A 19,367-nucleotide genomic window follows, 5' to 3' on the forward strand; every position below is an offset into this window, starting at 1 on the left:
CTCAGGAGGTGTTATCACTGACACTGTTTTCATCGTACAGACCAGCGACCTGACCTCAGAGAAGCGAGCGGCTCAAGCTCACATAGCTAGTGTGTGGCAAGGTCGGGACTCGAACCCAGGACAGAGCCAGGACCGTCCTCTGTTCTCCCATCCCGGTTTCCCAATGTGGACAACTGCCTTTACCGTACTCGTGATTCAAGAGAGTACTCTATTACAGAGCAGCCTAGGTTTGATTTCAAACTCCTACTTGTGGGTAGTAATTGAATAATTAAGAAATATAAAAAATCTCATTGAGGGCTGGCAAGAAGCCAGAAGCACAGTTCAATGAACAATTTGCAAAGATACATCAGTTACCCAATTCTAGGAATAGGCACAATTACGTTTCCTGGCTTAACTATTTTCTTATTTGGAACTCATACAAAAAAAAAAAAAAAAAACCATGATTATCATGTTGTGATCCCAGAGTCTGGATATTTTATTCTGAAATTATTCTGAGAGTCAAGAAAAGTCACAGCTAAAACTCCCAGATAGCCACCTCTGGCTTGGAATGTTCTTCTCACCTCCAGACCCACATATTCATCACCTGCTGCACCTTCAGGATGGGCCCCAGTCACCCCAGGCTGAAACACCCTCCCATTTCCCTCACCCCAAATCTACACTCCCCATCTCCTTGACTGTCACCCCCATCTGCCAGCTACCCAAGCGGAAAATGTCAGGATAAATGCCAGGCCTACCTCCTCAGTATTTCCTGACTGGGGAGCTCTGCTCTCCCCAACCTGGGTCTTGTGGGCTCTCCCCTGGACCATACCAACCGCCTCCAGCCTTTCCCATCCATAGACCCATAGACACTGGCACCTGAGGCACCTCTTTTTTTTTAATTAAAAAATTTTTTTGAGAGAGAGAGAGAGGAGAGAAAGACCGTGAGCAGGGGAAAGGGTCAGAAGGAGAAAATCTTAAGCAGGCTCCACGTGAAGCCCAAAGTGGGGCTCGATACCACGACCCTGGGATCATGACCTGGGCCAAAATCAAGAGTCGGACGCTCAACTGACTCAGCACCCCCCCACCCCGTGTCCCCTGAGGCACCTCTTCTAAAGCAAACCTGGCTGGGTTGTCCCTTACTACGACTCTTTAGGGATTCCCAAGTGCCTACAATGAAGCCCATCCTTTTCATTCTGGCACTCAAGGCCCTTCTCGATTTCTTCTCCGTCCTCCTCATTTCCTATCACTACCCCTAGATAGGCCTGGGGTGCTCCCTGCACCCTCCCCTGTTGCCAGGTGGTCTGGCCCGGACCGGAGACTTGGGGCCCACTGCACCCCAGCTCTCTTCCACAGCTGGTGCCTCTCTCTGCCCTTCCTTGCAGCTCACGTCGCTCAGCTGGTCCAGGGCCAGGTGTGACCTTTTCCACGTGTGCATCCATTCCTGAGACAACCCTGAGCAGGCTGTACTTGGTCAGTACATACTGCCCAACTGGCTAACTAATCCAGGAAAATTACAACCACGTCACATGGTATTGAGCTCAAGGCCACTATCTACTCTTTTCTTTATTAAGTGGCTACATCCCCTGTGTTCCCACTTGTGAGCTCATCACCAGTCACCAAGTTGGGTCGTTTTGGTATCTCTGTACCTGCTTTCCTTGGCCTTTGAGGTCTTCCCCTGGCCCTGGCTGCCCGGCGCATTTCTTCTGGTCCACTTCCAGAACCAGCTCAGATGTCTCCTTGACCACACCAATGACTCTTTCCATGCTCCATTCCTGTTCCTTGGACTTGCTTCTTTGTTCCTCTGGTCAAGTGGCACTGCATTTGTCTGTAGACCAATCCCTCTTACCACATCTCATTCAACTCTATCTCTACAGGACCTGGAACGCTTTTGGCTTTTGTGAAATGTTTCGTTGAATTTGTTGAAGTGGGCAAGTTTGCTTTTAATGGCAAGCCATGCCTCAAGTAAGATACCAAGGTTATGATGCTTTGTACACCAGCTCTTTTTTTTTTTAATGTTTATTTTGAGGTGGGGGGAGGGACAGAGGGTCCAAAGCAGGCTCTGCACTGACAGCAGCAAGCCCTGTGCAGGGCTCGAACTCACTAGCCACGAGATCATGACCCCAGCCAAAGTCAGACGCTCAACTGACTAAGCCACCCAGGCGCCCCCAGGAAAACAAACCCCTTTTGAAGTTCAGCCGTGTGGATGGTTCTGGGGAAACAAATGCTCAATCTCACCAGGATTTCTCCTGAGAAGCACACGCTCCTGGGTGGGACACTGCACAATCTCCTTTCAGCTAAGCTGGTTTTATCATCATCTCCTTGAATTTTAGGACAGTACATAAAAGTCAGTGGTTACTTTTCAGGTGAAATGACATGTTTCCACACGAAGGTTACAGGAAGACAGATGAGGAAAGAGTAGTAGTGTTCTGGAAATTAGCTCTTAAATTACTGGAGAAGTGGCAGTTGCTGACTTGCTAAGCACTCATTAGGTTTTTGGTCGAGGGAAGGTTTGGAAACGTACAGTTTGAATATGCTCTGTGACAATGAAGAGAGCTCCGAGAACCCTTCAATCAGCCGTCCTATCTCCAGTACCTCGCTGGCTCTTCACGCAGCCCTGTGAGGTGACTGTCACTCTTTGAAAAAAAAAATTTTTTTTTCTTTTAATGTTTATTCACTCTTCGAGAGACAGAGAGAGACAGAGCGTGAGCCAGGGAGGGGCAGAGAGAGAGGGCGACACAGAATCTGCAGCAGGCTCCAGGCTCTGAGCTGTCAGCACAGAGCCCGACGCGGGGCTCGAACTTATGGACTGCGAGATCATGACCCGAACTGAAGTCGATGCTTAACTGACTGAGCCACCCAGTCGCCCCGAGGTGACTGTTACTCTTATGCCTTCTGTTCCGGGTAAGAAACCGAGCTCCAGCCAGGTTTGTCACAGCTGAACCAGGACTGTAAATCAGCCCTTCTAACCAGGGCTCGTTCGTTGCCCCTCTACTGTTAGAAAGCACAGCATGGTTCACAGGGTGGGCCACAGAATCCAAAGTACTGTTATTTATGTTGTGTTTTAAATAGTTGGGTTGTTTTTTGTTTGTTTTCAGAGTATAACAGTCATCCATGCTCTTTGCAGACATTTTGAGGACGTATAAAAGAATCGAAATCATTTGTCACCCACAGCTCAGGGATAAAGACCACTATGTTTTGGTTTCTTATCTATAGTTATGAAGTTAGGATCACATTGCATATAGTGTAAATCCTTCTTTTCACACTTTAAGTTACATCCAGAGTATCTTTTTTTTTTTTTAACATTTTATTTATTTTTGAGACAGAGAGAGACAGAGCGTGAACGGGGGAGGGTCAGAGAGAGGGAGACACAGAATCGGAAACAGGCTCCAGGCTCTGAGCTGTCAGCACAGAGCCCGACACGGGGCTTGAACTCACGGACCACGAGATCACGACCTGAGCCGAAGTCGGACGCTTAACCGACTGAGCCACCCAGGCGCCCCACATCCAGAGTATCTTCCCGTGGCATTAAACACGTTTTCACGAAGGTGATTTCTCACGGATGTGAAATATTCGGTATTAAAGCCAAACCATAATTTAATTAGCCGCCCCCTTCAGTTGGCTATTGACTGTCTACATGGCCTATTTTAAAAAAAATTTTTATTTATTTAAGAGAGGGAGGTTGGGGGGTGGGGGCAGAGGCAGAGAGAATCCCAAGCTGGTTCCACGCTCAGCGCAAGGCCCGATGCGGGGCTCAAATTTACGAACCATGAGATCATGACCTGAGCTGAAATCAAGAGTCAGGCGCATGTCTGAAGCCATCCGGGTGCCCCAACATGGCCTGTCTGTGACTAAATGGAATGTGGTGATCGGTCCCTAAGTGAATGTGCTCCCTCTCCGAAACAGGACACATCACAGCTAGCCGCAGACTTGGAGGTCCTTCTGTGCAATGACGCCATCTATTTTTTGGCGTGTGGTCTAATGCATGCAACGTAAAAGGTGCCATTTTAATCACTTTAAAGCGCACAATTCAGTGGCATTTAGTACATTCACAGTGTTGTGTACGCATCACCTCTTATCTAGTTCCAGAACACTTCCATGGCAATGCCATTTCAGAGAAGAAACTTCAATCCCGGGCAGATAAGGCCACTACCATCAGTGGGTCCCTTAATTAGCAGATGGTCCAGGGTGGTGGCCTTTGCCTGGGTTGCTCTGGCGACGGGGACCCCGCCACCTCCAGGGGACCTCTTGGGCTGGGCAGGCTTTCCCGCTGATATGCATGTCAGAGGAGGTCTCTCGACAGCGTCCTCAGCCTGCCACAGGGTCTGCCCCAGAGCCACGCAGATGGAGTGGGTTTTTTTTTTTTTCTCCTTTACGTGAGCCCTTCACATTCTTTCAAGGGCTGCTGTGTTTACTGGCTGACTACCGCTTCCCTTCCTTCCTGAATCCCAATTAATATGCTCAAGATGACAAGGGCCTTCTAAGCCACAGATATAATTTTCATAGACTCAAAACCACAAATTTAGGGGGAAGTGTTTTACTCAACTGGAAGAAGGCCGTAAAGATGTAGCTGATACAGAAGAAGAGATAAAACAGTGAGAAATGGTATCTTTGCTTGAGCTAATTCCAATGATCACATCGAGATCCAAGTTATCACAAATACTGTAAAATCCTCTTTTTACTTAATAGCATTTTAATGGAAACGGCGGGTTTATGAAATAAAAGTGACTGGTAAAGAAAACATAAATCAAGCTTACTAGTCCTTTGGGGTAATTTCTTTTTTTTTTTTTTTTTTATTGAATTTGGTATATCCTTGATTCATTAAAATTCTGGAATGTTTTATCTATTATCGCTTTTCAAATAAAATGGGATTCTTTTTTATTAAAACTCTTGTGAAAAACCACCTAACTCTTATTTTGTCTGCTATGTATTGGGGACCTACTGTACGTCAAGCATTGGGCCCAGCAACTTGCTTCTAGTACCTCATTTGTTTCTCATAACGATTTTACGAGGTAGGCGGAAACTACGAGGTAGGTGACATTTTACAGATTAAAAGCCCAAGACCCAGAGAACCGGAATAATTGCCCAACCTCACAGATCAGTAGTGGAATCAGAATTCATACTTCGGACTATACCACTACACATTCCGTGCTTAGCTCACTGTATCGTTCTTGTGCTACTTGGATTTAAATCCAACCAAAGACTTTTTTCCTTAGGCAGACGCTCCGTAACAGCCCCAGAAAGCAACCAAATCGGAAGGTAGATAAAGCAAGGTCAAATTCCAGTGTCGGAGAAAGTGCGCCAAGTCTCTCAGAGAAATAGTCACCATTTTTAGTTAAGCAGCCCTTCGATAATTTTATTTGTCCGAGGACTTCCCTGTCCCAGGGGCCTCGGTGAGGTGGACACAGTTCTCACCACCCCAGAAGCACGTGACCACGTTGCGGGCGGGGGAGACAAGACCCATCCATAAACAATGAGTGAGCTAGGCGGAATTGGCCAGTTGAACATGCAGAGTGGGACCTAGAACGTATGGAAGGAGGTTGGTTTGCTGGGTAGTATGCATGAAGGGGAATGGGTGGGAATACGAGCAGGAAGCTGGTGGGGGTGTCTGGGTCTCATAGGATCTAGGAGGTCAGACAAGGGTGTTTGGGTTTGGTAGTGCGGGAGATCAGCAGTGGTGGATTTAGGGGAGGGGAGTGGCAAAACCAGAAGTGTGGTCAAGGTGAACGAGGCTGCCAGCAGCACGAGTCCTGAATCGAGGCAGGCGACTGGACGATGTTAGGAAGCTACTGGAATATTCCAGGTCAATCATTCTGAAAGCGTACGTCCCCGGCCAGCGGGATCAGCATCACCTGAGATCTTGTTAGGAATATGAATCCTTGGCCCTATCCCAGGCCTGTGGACTCAGAAACTTTTGTGAGTGGGCCAGGCAATCTGCGTAGCAAGCCTCGTGGGTGATTCCAAGGCAGGCTAAGATCTCAGGATCGCTGGTTCTAGGTGAAAGAGGGTGGATTTGGCAACGGCTTGACCATGGGGGTCAGAAAGGGAGAGAACACCCTGGATTGTGTTGCTGGGCAATCCGTGGGTTGGCAGGAGAGCCTCGTGGGCAGTGGTGGTGCTGCACCAAGGTAAGCAGGCTCCTTTCGCTGCCATTTGACCAAGACCTGTCCCCACAGTCTCTTGGGGATTTAACTGCACATTGTCATTCCTAAAGACTAACCGCGTACCAAAGAAGCGCCTTAAATTAGCCCAGCAGCTAATTTAAAGAGCTGGAGGGTGAAGTCACTAAAAATAAACAGAACTACCACGTAGCCCAGCTCTGTCACTTGATGAATCTCTGCCATCGCAGGGCCCCATTTGCTTGATGGTGATGCAATGCTATTTGAACAGAAGGCAGTAGATGATAGAGCGGGCGAGGCAGGTGTTTCCAAATTGATGAGGCAAAGTACTCAGGGAGGGAACTTTGTCCGGTGCTCCAGTCCCTGTAAGGCCCAGGCTGGGCCTACCGGTCCCCCTCCACGCAATGTTCTTCTGAGGGCTCACCTGGCCGCGGCCACCTCCCTGGATCACTTCTTTCCCCAGCACGGCGTGACAGGAACAGCAACAAACACAATGGTGACGATATCGGATATTGGCAGCACTTGCTATGTGCCAGGTACTGCAGTTTAAAACAAACTTAACCTTGATTCAATCCTACAAAGTAGGTGTTATTATTATGCCCATTTTACAGATGAGGAAACTGAGGTATGAAGATACAGTCTAATCCCGGTTAGAAACCCGGGTTAGAAACCCAGGCAGGCAGGTGCTAGCATCCTTGTTTCTAACCGGTGCACGACCCTCTTTCACACACGAGGAGTTACCAGGCACTGAGTGCCCGAGAGTCAGACGGGATACGGGTAACATCTCATTTGAGCCTGGCAATGATCCTATGACTTACGTACTATCAGTGGCCCCATTTTACTCAAGAGAAAAATTAGCTTCAGAGAGGTTACCCTACTTTGCAAAGGTCACTCAGCTATTACATGGCTGAGAGTGAGGATTTGAACCTGGGTCTGTTTGGGTTCAAAGCCCAGGCGCTCTCCACCCTGTCACGCTACAACTCATTGTAGTTACGCACCTTCTCTAGACACACGTTCTCCTCCCTGACGGTGGAGGGAAGTCTCTTACTTCTGGGATGTCATGCAGCCTATGAGGGAGCGTGGCTGCGAGGGCACCCCGTCCAAGCCTAGCCCAGGACTATTGCATTGCTTAGGATCAAACACACAGCCTCCCTATGAAGCATCCAGACGGATCTGCTTGGGGGCTCGTAACTGACCTCAATGGGACGACGCGGGAGTAACCAGCACGTATCTGGATGGGGCTGGTCCCCGTTGCCGAACAAATGAATCCCTATTTTACCATTACAGGCTAGCATGAGTCACCGATGCACGGCGTTTGTCGCGTATATGAATTGACAAGGGCCCCAGTGGCGACAGCAGCAGACCGGGTCTCAGTCACTGCTGGGGACGAGTTCCCAGAGCCCCCAGGCTGGGGTTGCCACAGGACCATCTTCCTGCCAGGCCCCGAGTTAACAAAAGGACAAACATGAGGACTTACTCCAGTGCCCCCATCCCCACAGACCCAGAGCACATGCTATTTCAGAGCGGGAAGGGCCGTCAAGGGTCACGGGGCTCGGCCCTCTCATTTTCCGGATGAAGGAACTGACAGACCTCGCAATACGATTCTTTCCTAACAGGGCTCTCTCTGCTCCGCCCTTCCGCACACAGCCAGCATCTTGCCGTCGTTCTTGCTCTCTTTGTCTTGGGCAGTTAGAGTCAATGAGGCACACTGTCACGTGGGCCAGGGAGGGGTGATGCCAGGCAGCTCCTCGCCACAGGGCGCCAGCCTGCTGCTCCCCTGGAGTCCCGGCTCTGCCCTCTGGATCTGGGCGACCTCGGGCAAGTCATACAACCTCAAGGAAACCTTCAGCTTCCTCTTACAAAGAATGGGAATAATAATGGCACCTAACCTACCGGGCTGATGTAAATTACAGAGAAAGTGGATGCATTGTGCTTGGCACGGCGCCTCAGTACCTGTTAGCCGCTGTGATGGTAATCACCAACTTGATCTCCCGCCATCATCTCCAGAGGCTCACTGTCTGGTCACCAGGCTCAGTGGGAGAGATCAGCACACATCTCTGGGAACTCCGGAGGCTATGGGGTTTCTTTAACCACTTTCTGACGGTTTGCTCTGCCCCCAGCTCACATTACTAGACACTAGACTGCCCTCCTGCTCTCTGAGCGGGAAATCTCACTGCAAGCTGCACCCGGCCTCTCGTCTCGCCCTAAATACATCCCCCGTATGAGTCTCATCTTCTCGGACCTCACTGGAAAACTGCCCCTCACCTGACACCCTGGTTCTCTACTGAGGATGACTAATGTCACAAAATAACGCGCAAAGAAACGTCACAAAATCACTGCTGTTCCCCCCATAAAGAAAAAGTTAAACCGTGGAGTTAGCAGGGGCCCTGGCGGTCATTGCGCCTCATTTTTCTCTTGAATGATACAGGGAAGTCGAGGCAGACACTCGCTTGGGGTGAGGTGGCCAGCGAGAGGTGCTGGCAAAGGCAGACCCAGCTCTCCTGGCTTCCTGTCCAAAGCATTTAAAAAAGGAAGAAGGAAAGGGGACAACAACAACAACAACAACAACAACAACAAAAACCAAACCACCGCTAAACTGAAATGCCGGAGTGGCCAAAATTCTGATTCTGAATGAAAGGCTTCCGACCGTGGAGGCCACCCTGGCAGGCAGGGAGGAGAATTCTTCCTCCACACCCCCCTCCACTCCCCCCCACCCCCCGCCTCCACCAAAGGGCTGCATTGTCCCATCTTTAACCCCACCAGGTGGTTGGCCACCATCTTTCTGTGGATGATTGGGCTAGTGCTCAACTTTTCATAGGAACCCGGAGAAGGATTTCCTGATTTTCATTGCGCCTGGCCCACACTGGCTGCCCCAGGCACCCTCGACCGGGCCCTCCCTCCTCGTGAGCAGAGCACTGGCGTGGGGTGGGGGGCTACTTTGCCTACCTCACCTCCCCCTCTCCACGCTCTTCCCCTTCTTTGTAAACGTTCTTTCCGAAATTATCCACGCGAAAAAACTCGTCCTTCACATCTTAGACTTCGCATCGCCTTTTCCAAAAAGCTTTCCTCAGCCTTTGGAGCTGGAAGCAGCCATTCCTTTCCCTAAGACCTTCTGGACTCTCTGTACATCGTCATCATCCTCATGCTCATCCCAAGATGTAAGTATTGAGCGTTTCATCTCTACCCTGCCCAGAGCAGAGCCCACGGTCTGCATTCCTTTTGTCGCCATCATACCCAAATGGCTGTCGGTATGACTGTCTCTGACACCTGTCTCCTTCCCTAGACTGCGAGTCACGGGAGGGCGGGCCCTGCTGTCACTCACGTATGAATCTCTCTTCTGACACCGTTCCAGACACACAGTAGGTGCTCAAAACATCGGACGGCGAATACAGACGGGCATTGTTTCACTGAGTTCTTACAACAGTCTAATTAATTAGACGCAGTTATTAACTCCAGTTTACATCTGAGGATACTGAGGCGTGGGGAGGTTAAGTCAGCTGCCTAAGTGATGGGGCTGGGCCCGGAACCCGGGGTCACGTGTTTAACACCGCCACCGCCACACCCCTCCACATCCGTTGCCAGAATGCATCCCTTCTCTTTGTCCCTCCCAGCTATGGGAAGAGCCTGTCTGTCTACAGGAGGAGCCAAGATTTCCTGGTGGCAACGGCAAGGCACCATCTATGTGACGATTGTAATCAGTGGTTGTATTAGCCTCTGTTTTACCACCTCCAAAATTAGCAGAAAAGGCCAACTCGAGCTTTCATTGTCTAGTTCTGCTAATGAAGGGATCCTTTTAATTACACACTCAGCGCCTGTCTGCAACACAAAGCGTTTTAGTGTTTAAACACAGTTCTGCACCAAAGTATAGGCCTGTGTGAACACAGACGATAAGTGGCGGAAACCATGTGTAGAAGTTATCCTTTGCTTAGACTGTAATTCTTTTTGGCTTTCAATTTATCCAAATGCAGCTCCTTTTTTGTGGTACTCCTAGTTCTCCTTTGTATACTGTATATGTGCCCGGTGAACACCAGGTACCCAGGGATTCAGTGGGCATATCCCAGGCCGAATATCCTTCCCCCTTAAATTTTGGATGAAATCTGCTTGATTGGTGGATTTCACCTGTCCCTGATTTGCCTCCCCACCCAGGACTGCCTTACGGCTGGCTGGTCATCCCGCAGTGAGGGTGTTGAACACAAAACTATCTTCATTCGTGTCCCAGGGGCTCAAGGCGTGTGTATCCCACTTTTTGAGGCAGTCTTTGTGTGTGTCGTGCTGTTTGGGGTTTTCACTAACGTGAGTGAGGCCTTATGGGGCTGATCCCACAACCTTTCTCAGGCAAGGATGCCCAGAGTTTGTATTCCTACGTGGTCAGGGGGTAAGAGGGATAACTCCTACTGAGCCCCTCCTATGGGCCAGGAACCCTTCTGTACATTAATTACCCTGGTTAAGCCACACGAGACCTTAAGATAAAGATATTAAGATGGAGATATTCTGGAAGCAGAATGCCTGGGTTGGAATCCTGGCCCTGTTGCTCACTAGCTTGGTGGCTTTGGAAGAGTCTCTTAACATGCTCGTGCCTTGGTGTCTTTGTGTAATGGGGATAATAATTCTACCTACGTCACAGCATCATTGTGAAAATGAAATGAGCTAATACATATACGTAGAGCATTTAGAACCATACCTGGCATGCAGTAAGCACTCAATAAGTGTTAGCTGTTACCAAGCTAAGTTCAGGTTACATGAAGTCCTCAAGGTCACCTGCCTCTAAATGGTCGCATCTGGTAATCTGGCTCTGACTCTCAAGACCTTGTTCTTTCTAGGCCTCCATCGGCGTTCTCCAGTGCCCAGGGGGCTCTCTGCTGACCCTCTGTGAGGACACTGCAGTCTGAGCCCTGGCGCAGCAGGGCGTGGCCTAGAGAAGGTCACTCTGGGTGCTCGATGCGCTCCTGGTCTCGGTACTGAGCGAGCTTCCACTGCCTTTCTGCTCCCACTGCTTCAAACGCACGGCTCTTCCTGGGGTTACCATGACCCTCCTGATCGCCACCGACCTTCTCGGTCTTTCTCCAGTTCAGTTTCTTCATAGCATCTGATGACGCTTTGACCACGCTTTCTGGAACTCTCATTTCCTGGCTTCTGTGCCCATGCCCTGGTGGTTTTCTGTTCTCTGTCTTTTTTCCCTCCTGGCGGTAGAGTGTCCTTTAAGCCTCTGTCCTTGACCTGCTCCCTGCCCCCACCCCACCACCCCGGGCTCCCTAGGCCCTCCCATTCACACCCAGAGATGACTGCCCCGATGCCTGTGCCCTGCTCCCCGCCGCCCCCCCCCCAACATCCAGGCCCCAATCCCGCACACCTTGCCGAGCTCACTTCAGGTGCCAACCCACCCACAAGCCCCCTCGTCCTTCCCACCAGATACACTCTCCTCTGGATTTCCCACAGCACCTCATTTGCTCCTCTCCTGTGCAATCAATCATCTTCTAAACTTATATTACAGCCGTGGAAGTCTGTGGCCTCTCTCCCCCATAGACTGTGAGTTTGCTGAAAATAGAACCCATTTTTGTTCCCCTAATAGTACTCTACATCTCATAGGCAATGCAAAAGAAAAGGCACGCTCGTAGATGACTGTGTAAGAAAAGCATTCTTTAAAACAAATAACGTGAAGAATTTGGTGTAATTTTGCCGTAGGCAAGAAAACGGGGGGGGGGGGGTGACCTTTGTGTGTCATTTGCAGCTTCAGGTCCTAGAAAGCCATTTTTTTTGTTGTTTTGTTTTGTTTTAAGGGTAATAGTGCAACAATAAGAATTTATGGCAATAAGAATAACAGCCATCCTGGCTCCACTCACTTCCTACCCGTATGGCCTTGGGGAAGTTGTGTTAGGCTCGGCCTCTGTTTCTCTTCTGTAAAATGGTGATGGACTACAGCAACCCACTCACAGAGGTGTGGAGGCATTCAGTAGGGTGACAGGAAACAAAAGGCTAGCGTCCTGGCTGCAGCACAGTGAGTGCGAACGAAATGTCAAACAAAAATCAGGGACTTCCGGTCAGCTGAAGCCCAGCCAGGAAGAATTAACTGCCTCCTCCAGTCCGTACGTAGCATTCCATCCCTCCAAGAACTTCGGTCCTCACAAAATGAGATTTTTTTTTTTTATTTTATTTTTTTTACAACACGGCTAATAAATTAGGCATATGCATATTAGCAACCAGGTCCAGAGAGAAAGCCTAACTTTTTTCTCCACGCCATTTGAATTCCCCTAACATAGAGTTGTTGTCAAAATCCATTAAAGTATTAATTTCTCTTGTCACTGCACAATTCCCCAAGCAGACATCCAGACTGTGTGCAGTGGTGTTTCTCGCAGAAGTACTAAATGTTTAGTTATCATGGCACATTTTTTAGATGATGCCTCCCTGATAGCTCGAGAGAGACTGCATAGGTTCAAGTACAAGGTTAAGGCAGGGTGGCAGGACGGCAACAGTTGTGGGGATTACACATCAAGCCGGCCTGGGGCTGAGCTCCAGCACTGCCATTTACCAGCTGAGTGGCCTCGGGGAAGGTACTTAACCTCTCTGAGTACCGGTTTCTTCATTTGCAAAATGGTGACAATAATACTAAACACACAGGGGGTTGGTGAGAAGCAAATGGAATACCAAATGTAAAGAACCCCGTAGAATGCCAGACAGATCACTGGTCCTCAGTGTAAGACAGCTTAAAAATCCCACAGATGTGGAGATGTGCAGACCGGGGTCTAGAGGCTGCTGCACCCACTTGCCAGCCACCCCCTGAGGGGCAGCCTTAAGGAGCAGTGTGCTTTTTGTGACACAACATCCCGGACACGGCACACGGACACTTCTTTCACAGTGGTTTCTCCGGGCGCCCGTTCAAATGAGTTAAATATCCTCAATTGACCAGCTCACCTGGCGGAAGTGAAAGGTTTCTGTGCCAAGAGGAATGGGGCGGGCGCCCCGCACCCCAAAAAAGAAAACAAGAGAAAGCCTATCTTTTAGTTTCCCTGCTAACAAGCACCTCCTGGAGCTGAAGTCAGAGCTGGCCTCTTCCTTGGTTGTCATGGCAACGTCACTGACCTAACCCTTCCTGCAAATCCCTATGAGATGGGGAGAGGGACATGTGGGAGGGGGGGTCCAGGCGAGCGCAGCCAGGGGGACACGTGGGAGGGGGTTTCAGGGTGCACGGCCAGGGGGACATGTGGGGGGAGGGTCCAGGCAAGCACAGCCAGGGGGACACATGGGAGGGGGGTCCAGGGTGCACGGCCAGGGGGACACGTTGGGGGGGGGTCCAGGGTGCATGGCCAGGGGGACACGTGGGGGGGGGGGTCCAGGTGAGCGTACATTGAACAGAAGCACTGCGAGTGGTACCCTCAGCTGGTTTTCTGAAACACGAAAACCCTGGCAGAAGTGTACCCGTTGCCCAGGGAACGGGGAAATTCAAGTTGTTGCTGTAGTTCCTTTGGTGATCATGGATAGATGTGGAGACCGGCAGAAGGCCCGTTCCGACCTGGTGAATGAACAGTTCTTGCTTCTTCAGCCATGACGCAGAGACGGGGAGACCCCCGGGCGCCTCTCCTGCCAGGCTCAGTGTCTGGGAAAAGGTGGCTGATGCCGGTACCTACTGCCACTAGCTGTGGTTCAACCCCTAACGTATGGAGTAATTTCCCATCTGGCATCTATTGCCACCAGAGCAACCGCTTGGGAAGAAACAAGCATATGCCCATTTTACAGGTGAGAAAATTGAGTGCTGTGACCACGAAGCAGTGAGCACCGACACTTTCACTTCGTCTTTGCTCGCTTGCTCTCTGCCCCCTGAGAAGCTTAATCTGTGATAGCGCTTGAATTTGCCAAACAGATTCAGTTCTTTCCCTTACTCTTAAGCTCTGGGGCGCTTTTAAAAGTCACCTTCCAAGTCCAGCACTTGCCAGTGAAATCCACCCAGGTGTCCCGCTTGCATCCAAGCTGAGCACGATTTGTTCCCCGGCCCCCCAACAAACCTGCTTCTTGCCATTTCCACCCGTGCTGTTTTTGGCAGCTCCTTCCGCTAAGTGAGCCAAGCTCAAAACCCCAAAGTCAGCTTTGGCTTCTCCATCTTCCTCACCTGGGTTCCTGGGGACCTGTACACAATCCCTTTTCTATTCAGAGGCTCTGATTCAAAGCTTCTGGGGAGTGGGAGCAGGGAGCACGGTGCTTAACTGCAGAGGCTGCGGGGTCAGGGCGTCTGGGATCTTGCTGACTCCATGCCTGTGGGCTAAGCGCCTTCTCTCATCTGATCCTCACCACAGCCGTGTGAGGCTATTATTATTCTTAATATGATTCCCATTCTCGGCATAAGGCATTTTCCTCTGAGACATGAGTGCAGTGACATAATTTGCCCAAGGTCATAAGGATCGGCTGGACACAAGAGCCTCATTCATAACCAACACGCAAAGCTCCTTCCCATGTAGCTGTAGTTTCCTAAGAGCAGGGCCCGTTGCCCACGTTTTGCATCACAGAGTCTGAGGGGTGAGGACCTGACTGAGGGTCTGAGCTCAGAGCCAGCCAGCCCAGGTTTACCTCCCACTCTGACACTTTCTCATTGTGTGACTTTGGGGAAACAACCAGAAAATACCTAGAGGTCTGTAGCTTGCTGAATAGTGGCCCTAACCCCTAGAATCTGGCAATGTGATTTCATCTGGAAAAGGTCTTTACAGGTGTAATCACATTAAGGCTCTCGAAAGGAGACTATCCCGGATTTCGACTAGGCCCTCAATCTAGGGACAGGTGTCCTGAGAAGAGAAAGGCGGGACGAAATCTGACACAGACACAGGCGGAGAAGAGGCCGTGTGGAGACGAGGCAGAGATTGGAGTGGCACGGCCACAGGCCAGCAAAGGCGGGGAGCCACCACAAGCTGGCAGGGGTGAGGGCGAGTCGCCCCGGGGGGGCCTCGGGAGGGTGGGAGCGCGGCCCGGCTGACGCTGTCCAGCCTCAGAACAGGAGAGAACGCCTGTCTGTTGCTTGAGGCCAACAGGTGAGTTGTTTCGGCAGCCCTGGGACACCAACCCAAGGTCTTTGTTTCTGAACTGGGCAACCCCACCAGTAACCGCGAGATAATGTGACTGAGAGCAGCCGGAACGGTCGCGGGTACACAGTAGGCCTTCGGTAAATGTTAGTGGAACCAAATTAAGATATCCTGAGTCATTACCTTGGAAAACTTCTCCCCAGGACACACCTGGCTGGCTGAGTTCTGTCTAGAGTATCAAGCTTGTAAAATGTTTTAACTTCAGAACCCAAGAGCCAGAAGGAAGAACCACGGGGAGGACCTCCTCGGAGCCCAGGTGTGGAGGATGAACGAGAAGCCAGCAGGGATGTCTGTGTCCTTGCAAGGCTGGTAACTAAGTGCTGGCCCTTCTCCAGCTCTGATGAGCCTGTCACGGTGGATTTCACAAAACATCTGTTTCGGGAACAAGCCTGTTGTTTCAGGCAAGCTCTAGAGATAATAGTATGTTTTTCCTATACGCAGCAGTGACATGTTCACTGAAGCTGAATATTTCTAAATGTGACCAATTTCTTAAGTGGCAGGAGCCCATCAAACTCTTCAAGAACTTGGACGGCATGTGGGCAGCCCGGGCCGTTTCCTTGGCGGCCACAGATCGGAAGCAACATTTGCTCTGGCTTGTAGGGGAGCGCTTGGGGAGCAGGCAGGGGGAGTGGGTAGGGAGTTCTCAGAAATGCGTCCCTCTAAAGGTTATCTTAATTCTGCAAGGGAGTCAGGTCCCTCGGCCTCATGCATATGGATGCAGCAGTAGTTGAATGATAACGTGCAATTTTTCTTCCTCACGTTAATTGGCTTGGGTTGGCTACCGAGTGTTTGACGAGGAGACGCTATGCCGGCGCACAGACCGATGATCCCCGGGACCCGAACGCAGCTTTGCTGGATTTGACTCACTTCCGGCCCAAGATAAGAATGCACGGGTGCGGCATCCCATGTGAAATGAGCAGACCGTGCCTTGGCATGAGATAGACGAAGCAGCAGAAGGCAGACCAGCAGTCAGGGAGGCGCAGGGACACTTTCCCTGTTGCCCCACAGGCAAAGGGGAAATGAGGATTCACGAGATCTCCAAGTAGCTTGTCCTCTCCTCCTTTGTCCTCGGGGTAGGAATCTGATCCGAGGAGAGGGGCTCCCGCCCCTTGAGTGGGCAGATGAAGGCCAGAACGCACCTGCCCTCACAGGCCACCTCTTCCTGTCCTGGCTGCTGTGTGCCTTTGGGAGTCAGGCCTGAACGATGTGGGGGTACCCAGGCAGCGCCAGCCCACAGCAGGGGTCTGGAGCGAGCCATGCCCCATTCCCATTAGTCTGCTTTAGCCTTGGCCTCCAGAACCTACTCCAGGTCTCTGCATTCCGGGCTCTGCATGGCCCCAGTGTCCTCCCTCTTCTCACCATCTTGAGGCTGGAGTCCCAGCGTGCCATGGGGTCAAGCCCCTCCTGGCTGACTGCTAAGCCCCCAAGGCCAGGTCTGTACAGCACAGAAGGCGGTGACTCTTGTCCAGCTTCCCCTGAACACCCTATGCCCCACAGACTGCTTCCAGAGAGAGAGAGAGAGAGAGAGAGAGAAAGAGAGAGAGAGAGAGACGGGGCAACACAACCAATGCAGTTAGAAAGGAAAGAGCTTCAAGTCACAGGGACGGGGGGTGGTCCTCCTCCCGTATGTAGACGCGGACCGAGCTCTGGCGACAGGGAGTGGTTTGTCCAAGGTTTCCTGGCGCTTGGGCTTTACAGGTCAGGAAGAGTCCAGGTTTCCCATTTCCCAGTGCAGTTTGCTGTGACAATATCCTTGCCACTTCTTTCGGCTAATATCAATCAGCTCTGTGCAGACAGGGCCGCTGTCTGTCTCGTTTCTGACTCTCTGGCAGCAGCAGCAGCTTGGGACCGGGCCAAGCAGGAGCTCCATAACTGTTATTCAGACTTGGCTGAAGAGATCTCCTTTGTAAAACAAATCAGATGCAGACCTGTTCCCGAAGCCAACACAAAGGTGTCATTTCAGGATTCTACAGACACCTCAACTACCAGAAGGGAGGGCTGTATCTGCCTATAAAACGGTGCGGAAGTAGAGAAGAATGCGAAATTTACTTGTCGCGTCACTGGGTTGATTTGTTCCCCGCGTAACTATGATCTCGTGTCCGTACAGGATCAGCCGCTGTTTATCAGGGACTGTGGCATCCAGGCCCTGCCCTGGGGACCCTGAACACAGGTCCTATTTAGTCTTGCCCTCATCTCTGCCAGGTAGAAATTATTGGGCCCACTTTACAAGTGGCTTGCCCAAAGCCACACAGCCCACAACCGCTAGGGCATGGATTCTAGTTAGGTCTGTGCTGTTTTACCAAAGTCAGGGAGTTCTGACGTAAGAAAGAGCAATGCTATGCAATGATGTGTAATGATAATTTACTCGGTGCCAGGCAAGTGATGGGTGTGAACCCATCTAATTCTCACAGCAACCCCACGAAGGGTCATCTCCACCTTGCAGGTGAGGAAAAATGGGCCCAGAGATGCCAAGTCACTTTGCCAGGGGATCCCAGCCAGTCTGGAACCCAGGGAAGAGTGAGAGGTGGGGAGACCTCAGAATAAGAGGCAGGAATACAAGAGGGCCTCTGGGGCTGGGCTGGACTTGATAGTCATGTGACTTCGAGTAAATTACTTAAAACGAATTGTAAAACATTTTCATAAAGCAGACATAACATAAACTTTACCGTTTTAGTCATTTTTTAAGGGTACCGTTCAGGGCTATTAAGTACATTCATACTGTTGTGCAACACTCACCACCATCCACGTCCAGAACTTTTCCACGTTCCCAGACGGAAACTCTGTGTCTGTTAAACATGAACTCCCCATTCCCCGCATCCCCAGCCCCGGCAACCATCATTCTACTTCCTGTCTCTATGAATTTGACTACTTTAGGAACCTCCTGTGAGTAAGTGGAACCATATAGTATTTGTCCTTTTGTGTCCGGTTTATTTCACGTAGCACAATGTCCTCAAAGTTCATCCATGCTGTGGCAGGTGTCAGAACCTCCTTCCTTTTAAAGGCTGAATAATATTCCTTTGTGTGCGTATACCTCTTGTCTTCCGTCCCTGCATGGTCACTTGGGCTGCTGCTACCTGCTGGCTGTTGTGAGCAGTGCAGGTATGAACATGGGTGCCCTTGGACAAAACGCTTTTGAGCTCATCAATTTCTGCTCCCAAAACTGAGCCGCCAGCTTTGCTCGCGACTCAGAGAAGATATTTAACACCCACACAGTGCCTGGGTCAGAAACCAGACAGAAGAGAGTAACTCCCAAACCCCGCAAGTAGCCCAGTCTTGTTCCTCTGTCACCTCGGTCCACCCACTTCTCTCCATCTCCACTGCTGCTCCCCAGAATCTAAACTGCCATCACCTGTCACTTCAATGGTGGGTCACCTGAATTTCAATAGCCCCATCACGAATCTGCCTGCTTCCAGCTTCCCCTTCCAACACATCTTCCATATCATAGCCGTGGCCCTGAACCCGTCCCTGGCTCTCCCACTCACTTCTTTCCAGTGCTTGTGGAAACGTCCCCTTCCCCGACAGACCTCCCCTGGCCACTCTGCTTACAGCTGTGACGCCCACTCCTCGCCAGCCTCTGAGTGCCCGCCTTGCTCCGTTCTTCACCACAGCCGTGCTGCCATTCATCAGAGCATAGATTTTACTCGTTTACTTAGCTGATGTCTGTCTCCTGCCCTCTTACCACCCCCAACCCCAATAAAGAACGTGAGTTTCACAAAGGCAGACATTTGTGATGGTTCTGTTCACCACTGGCTCCTCAGTCCCGGCACACAGTAGGCCCTCACTGAATATTGGCCAAGTGCGTGAATGCATGAATGACTGACTCCCCTCTGCCTGCAAGGTCACTGGCCCAGTCAAGTCCTTTCACGTGCCGGCTCTGTCCCCTCCAGCCCCTGTCCTTCCACATCCCCATGTGAACTCCAGCCAGACCACAAAGCTCTCCAAGTCCTTCCGCTGTATACTCACCCTGGGGCCTTTGCACGTGCTGTGGCCTCTGCCTGGAATGTCATTGCCCCCACCTTGCCCTGCCCTTCTGCGGGTGTGGGTGACCCCTTCACTGTGCTTCACAACGCTACTTTTCTCTCTTTTCTGAAGACTTTTCCACACTGTACTATGACTGCCCATGTGCTTATCTCTAGCTGTTTCTAAACTGCCAGTTCCACGGGGGCTGGATCATCTTGTTCGCTCTCAGATTCTCGGGGCGCTGAGCATG

At 50.8% G+C, this 19,367-nt stretch overlaps 1 protein-coding gene across 7 annotated transcripts in view; it reads right to left on the reverse strand.

The window, feature by feature from the left end:
* TTLL11 (tubulin tyrosine ligase like 11) overlaps positions 1-19,367 on the reverse strand; it is a 237,066-nt gene that overhangs the window by 39,975 nt on the left and 177,724 nt on the right. The window lies entirely within an intron of this gene.

Source organism: Panthera tigris, chromosome D4 (genome assembly GCF_018350195.1).
Source record: "Panthera tigris isolate Pti1 chromosome D4, P.tigris_Pti1_mat1.1, whole genome shotgun sequence".
NCBI classification, from domain to species: Eukaryota; Metazoa; Chordata; class Mammalia; order Carnivora; family Felidae; genus Panthera; species Panthera tigris.